Raw genomic sequence first — 7,777 nt, 5'->3', positions numbered from 1 at the left:
CACATGAAATACTATCACACACCAACCAGACTGGCAGCACTTTTAAAATATTTGCCACAATGTTATGCATTCTATTCTGGAATGGTTTCCAATTTGAAACTATTATGAATACTACTACTATAAATATTCCTTACATGTTACCTAGTACATGACTGTATGAGTTTCTCTAGGACACAACCTAACAATATGCTATCTACAAGAAATTCACTTCAAACATAGTGACACAGGTAGGTTGAAAGTAAAAGGATAGAAAAAGCTATATCATGCAAGCATGAATTAAAAAAATCAGGAGTGGCTGAATTAATACCAAAGTAAACTTTGAAGCAAAGAATGTTACTAGAGACAAAGAGTAATATTATATAATAATAAAAAGGTCCCTAAGAAGATACAGCAACTCTAAATACACTAAACCACTAAGCTTTCAAATATATGAGGCAAAAACTAATGGAGTAGAAAGGAGAAAGAGGCAAATCCAAAATTACAGTTGAAAAATTCAATGCCCAATTCTCAGCAATTGATAGAACTACTAGACAGAAAATTAGTGATGTTGAATAGAATAACTGAATACCATAAAACCACAGAATTTAATCGACATTTATAGAGCACTGCACTCAATAAGAGCAGAAAACACATTCTTCTCATGCTCCAATGGAACATAGACCATATCTTAGGTCATGTAATAAACCTTGTAAAATTTATAAGAATTGAAATTATACTGAATATGTTCTCTGATCATAATGGAATCAAACCAGAAATTAATAATACAAAGTCAAAAGAAAAATCTCTCAACACACGGAAATTAAATGACATACTTCTAAATGATCCATGGATCTACATATTTAAAAGATTCATAAAACAGAAATGACATTAGCAAGATGGTGGAATAGGAGATCCCCCACTCATATCCCCCAAAGGAACAATAATTTCATAATAGTCATCAACAGGCAAAAGTGCCTTTATAGGAGCCTTGGGATTCAGGTAGGAGTTTATAAAGCTCTGGTAGAGCCCAAGACCTAGGAGTACCATTTTTACAGGACAGACCCACACCCAGTTGGCACTTACTGATCATGGTCCCATCCCCAGACCTAGAAACTGCCCCATATCCTTGCAAGCTTGGCTACAACCCCATTTTTTCTTGGTCCTGCTACCAAAAACATTTGTCAGAGAGGAATCATGCACACTAGTACATCAGAAGACAGGCCCACCAACCTCTGTCTCAGCTATGCATCCTAAAAATATCCTCTAACTCATCCCCTGCCCCTGTAAGCTACAGCATGAGATTAGTCCTGCTTCCATAGGGACCCAGAGGGAGACATGTCCATCTGAGTCTGCAGGGCAGGCTTGCCAATCTTGGTCCCACAACAGTTCCCTAAATAGCTCTAAATCTCAACCCCAGCCCCTCTCAGCTGCAGACTAAGCACTTCTGCCTCATCAGGGACCTGCTGGGAGACACACCATTCTGTGTCCCCAGGGCAGGCTTGCCAATCTCAATTTTACAGCATCCCTAAAACAAGCCTGAATCTGGGCCCTAGCCCTTCTCAGCTGTGGTCAGAAAGAAGTTCTACCTGCCCAGGAATCCAGAGGGAGGCACTCTCATCTGAGCTCCACAGACAGCCCAGCTGACCTGGGACCCACAGAAGATCCTGAAATGGCCCTGAAAAGCAGTCCCAGCCCCTTTCATCTGAGGCTTGAGAGCAGTGCTGCCCACACAAGATCTGGAGATAGACATGCTCATCAATGCTCCTATAGCCTGACCCACTGACCTTGGTCCTGCTGTGGATCTTGAAATAGCCCTGTAATTCAGCACCAGCCTCTATCAACTGTGGTCTGAGAGTAAGCCTGCCTGCCCAGGGACCCACCAGAAAACATACCCATCTGTGACCCCAAAGACAGGTCTGAAGAGCTCAGTCTCAGTTACAGGCTCTAAAGCAGCCCCAAAACTCAGTTCCAACTTGTCTCAGCCATGGACTTGAGCAGCACTACATACCCAGGGTCTCACTTAGTGATCCACTGGGAGACTTTCCAGAGACACAGAAGAAGCCACACCCACTCACACACCTGGTAACAGGCCCATCATCTACAGATCTTGAAATGGACTCTCATCCCAGTGCCAGCTCTATGGACCAAGTTTCTACAGACAGTCCAGTCAACCCAGAGACTACACAGAATCCACAGCGACTAGAGCCCCTGGTAACAGACCTATCAACTATAGACCCCACTGTGGACTCAGCAATAGCCATGTGATCCAGCTCCAACCCCATTTGACCACAATCCCATCACCACAGGAACCTAATAGAAGAAGGCCTTAAACTGCCAAAAGCAGTCTATAAAGATTTAAAGAGAGCCAGGTGTGGTGGCTTTCACCTGTAATCCCAGCACTTTGGGAGGCTGAGGTGGGTGGATGGCTTGAGCTCAGGAGTTCAAGACCAGCCTGGGCAATATGGCAAAACCCCATCTCCACAAAACATATAAAAATTAGCTGGGTATGGTGGCACACGCCTGTCATTCCAGTTACTCAGGAGGCTGAGGTGGAAGGATCACTTGAGCCTGGGAGCCAGAGATTGCAGTGAGCTGAGATCACGCCACTGCACTCCAGCCTGGGTGACAGAGTAAGATCCTGTCTCAAAAAAAAATGAAGGAGGTATTTGTGCCTTCAAATGCACAGATACCAATGCAAGACTACATGAATAATGAAGAATAAGGCAAGCATGACACCACCAAAGGAAACTAATAAGCCTCCAATAACTGACTCCAAAGAAAGGGAGATCTACAAATTGCCTGAAAGAAAATTCAGAATAATCATCTTAAAGAAGCTCAATAAGATGCAAAAAGACATAGATAAATAACTAAATGAAATTAGGAAAACAATGCATAAACAAGATGAGAAGCTTAATTTTAAAAATAGAAACCATAAAAATAAAACCAGAAATCCTGGACCTGAGGAATACAATGACAAAACTGAAAAATTCAATAGAAAGCTTCAACAGCAGACTCTATCACGCAGAAGAAAGAATTAGCAAACTCAAAGAAAGGGCATTTTAAATTACCCAATTAGAGGAACAAAAATGTTTAAATAATAAAAAAGAGTAAAGAAGGCATACAGGATCTATTCTATCCCACCATACAAATATATACATTATGAGGGTTTCAGAAGGAGGAAAGAGTGAGAGAAAAGGAAAGAAAGCTTATGTAAAGAAATACATCCCAAATCTTGAGAGGGATATGGACATATAGATTCACGAAATTCAAAGGATCCCAAGCAAGATCAACCCAAAGACAAACACTCTGAGGCACATTAATGCATGCAGGGCTTAAAACCTAGATGGCAGGTTGATAGGTGCAGCCAACCACCATGGCACATGTATACCTATGTAACAAACCTGCACATTCTGCACATGTATCCCAGAACTTAAAGTAAAATTTTTTACAAATTGCCAAAAGACAGAGAGAATCTTGAAAGCAGCAAGAGATAAGAGACTCATTACATACAAGAGAACCCCCATGAGGCTATCAACAGACTTCTCAACAGAAACCTTGCAAGTCGGGAGAGTAGGATAATATATTCAAAGTACTGAAAGAAAAAAACATGCCAACCAAGAATATCATACCCAGAAAAGTCTGTGCTTCACAAATTAAGGAGATATTCCCAAACAAAAGCTGAGGGAGTTCATTGCCTCCCTTACAAGAAATGATAAAGATAGGTCAATTAGTTGAAGCAAAGGAACTCTAATTAACAACATGAAAACATATGAAAGTTAAAAAAAACTCACTGTTAAAGGTAAATATACAAACTCAGAATATACTACTGTAATGGTGGTGTACTAATCACTTATATCTGGTATAAAGGTTAAAAGACCAAACTATTAAAACTAACTATAGGTACAATAATTTGTTAAGGAATACACAATATAAAAAGATATAAATTGTGACATCAAAAAAATAGATGGAGGGGTAGTAAAATTGTAAAGTTTTTGAATGCAATTGAAGTTATCAGCCTAAAATAACCTGTTCTAACATGTTCAGTGTAAGTTTCATGATAACCACAAAGCAAAATTCTATAGTAGATACACAAAAGAGAAAGAGAAAGGAATCAAAGCATACCACTACAGAAAGTTGTCAAATCACAAAGGCAGACAGCAAGAAAGGAAAAAAGAAACAAAGGATCTATGAAACAACTGGAAAACAACAAAATGGCAGTAGTAAGTCCTTACCTATCAATAATTACCTTGAATATAAATGGATTACATTCGCCAATCAAATGACACAGAATAGCTAAGGGTACTAAAAAGGCAAACACACACACACACATACACAAAATCTATATGCTGTCTACAAGAGACTCACTTCAGCTTTAAGGACACACATAGACTAAAAGTGAAGGGATGGAAAAAGATATTCCATGCAAATAGAAACAAAAAAGAGCAAAGGTAGCTATATTTAAGAGAAAAATAGACTTTAAGTCAAAAACTATGAAAAGAAAGTCATTATGTAATGATAAAAAAGACAATTCATCAAGAGGATATAACAATTGTAAATATATATGCACCCAACATCAGAGCACCTAAATATATAAAGCAAGCATTAACAGATATGAAAGGAGCAATAGACAACAATGAAACAATAGTAGGGGACTTCAGTACTACAGTTTCAACAATGGATCAGTCATCCAGACAGAAAATTAGTAAGGAAAGATTAGACTTAAACCACACTTTAGACCAAGTGGACCTAACAGACGTATATAGAACATTATATAAACGAGAGCAGAATACACATTCTTCTCAAGCACACACAGAACAGTCTCCATGATAGATTATATGTTAGGTCACAAACAAGTCTTAACAAACTTCAGATTAAAATTATATCAAGTATTTTTTCTCCACAATAGTATGAAATTAGAAATCAATAACAGGAGGAAATTTGGAAAGTTCACAAATATGTGAAAATTAAACAACATGTTCCTGAACAACCAATGAGGCAAAGAAGAAATCAAAAGGGAAATCAAAAAATATCTAGAGACAAGTGAAGATGGAAACATATGACAAAATTTATGGGATGTAGCAAAAGCAGTTTTAAGAGGGAATTTTATAACAGTAAATGCCTACATTAAAAAAAAAGAAATAACCTACCATTACACGTGAAAGAACTAGAAAAAAAAGAAGAAAAACCTAAGCCCAAAGTTGGTAGAAGGAGAAAATACCAAGGATCAGAAGAGAAATAAGTGAAACTATAAAACATTGATGAAATAAATTGATGAAGACAAAAATAAATGGAAAGATATGCCATGTTCATGGACTGGAAGAATTAATATTGTTAAAATGTTTATATTACCCAAAGTGATATACAGATTCAATGTGATTCCTATCAAAATTCCAATGACATTTTCACAAAGAGAAAAAAACATGAATTCTAAAATTCATATAGAACCACAAAAGATCCTGAATAGACAAAGCAATCTTGAGCAAAAAGAACAGTTGGAAGCATCACACTATCTGATCTCAAAATCCACTACAAATCTATAGTAATCAAAACATCACAACACTGGCACAAAAAGTGACATATAGACCAATGACACAGAATAAAGAGCCCAGAAATAAATCTATGCATTTACAGCCAAATGATTTTCAAACAAAGGTGCCAAGAACACAAAATGGGGAAAGAACAGTCTTTTTAGTAAATGGTGTTGGGGAAACTATATTTCAGAAAAATGAAATTGGACCTTTATCTCACCCTATATGAAAGAATCCACTCAAAAGGTATTAAACAGGTAAGCATAATACGTGAAACTGTAAAACTACTAGAAGAAAACATAGGGAAAAACTTCTTGACATTAGTCTGGGCAAAGATTTTTTTATATGACCCCATACACACAGGCAACAAAAGAAAAAATACATAAATGGGATTACACTAAACTAAAAAGCTTCTACATAGCAAATAAAATAATTAACAGAATGAAGAGATAACTCACAGATTGGGAGAAAATATTGTGAAGCACACATGTGACACAGGACTAATACCCAAAATATATGAGACTCAAGCAACTCAACAACAATAACAAAAACAAATAACCCATTTTAAAAGATATTTCTTAAAAGAAGACATACTAATGGTCAACAGGTATATGGGAAAAAATGCTCAACACTACTAATCATGAATGAAATGCAAATGAAAAACACAATGAGATATCACCTCACACCTGCTAGAATGGCTATTATGAAAATGACAAGAAATAACAAATGTTAGTAAGAAAGTGGAGAAAGAAAATCCTTGTACACTGTTAGTGGAAATGTAAATTAATACAGCCATTATGGAAAGCAGTGTAGTGATTCCTCAAAAAATTAAAAGTAGAACTACCATGTGACCCAACAATCCCACTACTGAGTATTGAAAGGAAACGAAATCAGTATGTCAAGGAGATATCTGCATTCCGTGTGCCTTGTAGCATGATTCACAATAGCCAAGATAGGGATTCAACCTAAGCATCCATCAACAAATGAAGCAATAAAGAAAATATAGTATATATACCCGATGGAATACTATTCGGCCTTTAAAAAGGGAAATTCTGTCATTTGTGACAACATGGATGAACCTGTTGGATGAAATGCTGTGAACCATACATCTGATCAAGGCTTAATATCCAAAATATATAAGTAATTCAAACAACTCAATAACAAGAAAAGAATGTGATGAAAAAGACATTTGTCAGCCGGGCACAGTGGCTCACGCCTGTAATCCTAGCACTTTGGGAGGCCGAGGTGGGCGGATCACGAGGTCAGGAGATCGAGACCATCCTGGCTAACACAGTGAAACCCCGTCTCTACTAAAAATACAAAAAGAAATTAGCTAGGTGTGGTGGCGGGCGCCTGTAGTCCCAGCTACTCAGGAGGCTGAGGCAGGAGAATGGCTTGAACCCAGGAGGCAGAGCTTGCAGTGAGCCCAGATCGCACCACTGCACTCCAGCCTTGGCGACAGAGTGAGACTCCGTCTCAAACAAAAAAAAAAGACATTTCTCAAAAGACATACAAATAGCCAATAGGTTTATGACAAGGTGCTCAACATCACTAATCATCAGCGAAGTGCACTAGGGAAATTTTGGTCAAAGAATACAAAATTTCATTTAGGTGGGAGGAATAAGTTCAGGATAACCATTGTACAATATGGTGACTATAGTTAATAACAATAAGAAAGTAGATTTTAAATGTTCTTACCACAAAATAGGTATGTGAGGTAATAGATATGTTAATTAGCTTGATTTGGTCATTACACAATATATTCATATATCAAAAAATCATGTTGTGCACCATAAATATATACAATGTTTATTTGTCAATTTTTTTTTTGAGACAGAGTCTCATTCTGTCACTCCAGCTGGAGTGCAGTAACACAATCTTAGCTCACTGTAACCTCTGCCTCCCAGGTTCAATTGATTCTCTTGCCTCAGCCTCCCGAGTAGCTGGGATTACAGGCACCTCGCCATGATGCCTGGCTAACTTTTGTATTATTAGTAGAGACGGGGTTTCACCATGTTGGTGAGGCTGGTCTCAAATGCCTGACCTCAAGTGATCCGCCTGCCTCAGCCTCCCAAAGTGCTAGGATTACAAGCGTAAGCCACCGTGCCTGGCCTTATTTGTCAAGTTTTTATATTTCCATAATAAGTAGAGTTTTCAGTAAATATATGTGAATTCCCACCCACTAAATACCTTATGATGACTTTCATCTGAGCTAAACCACAATAAATTAAGACAGAAGAAATAATTCCTACCAGGTTTGCTTCAGATTT

Source organism: Pongo abelii, chromosome 19 (genome assembly GCF_028885655.2).
Source record: "Pongo abelii isolate AG06213 chromosome 19, NHGRI_mPonAbe1-v2.0_pri, whole genome shotgun sequence".
Taxonomy (NCBI): domain Eukaryota; kingdom Metazoa; phylum Chordata; class Mammalia; order Primates; family Hominidae; genus Pongo; species Pongo abelii.
Note: the sequence above shows the minus strand (reverse complement) of the source record.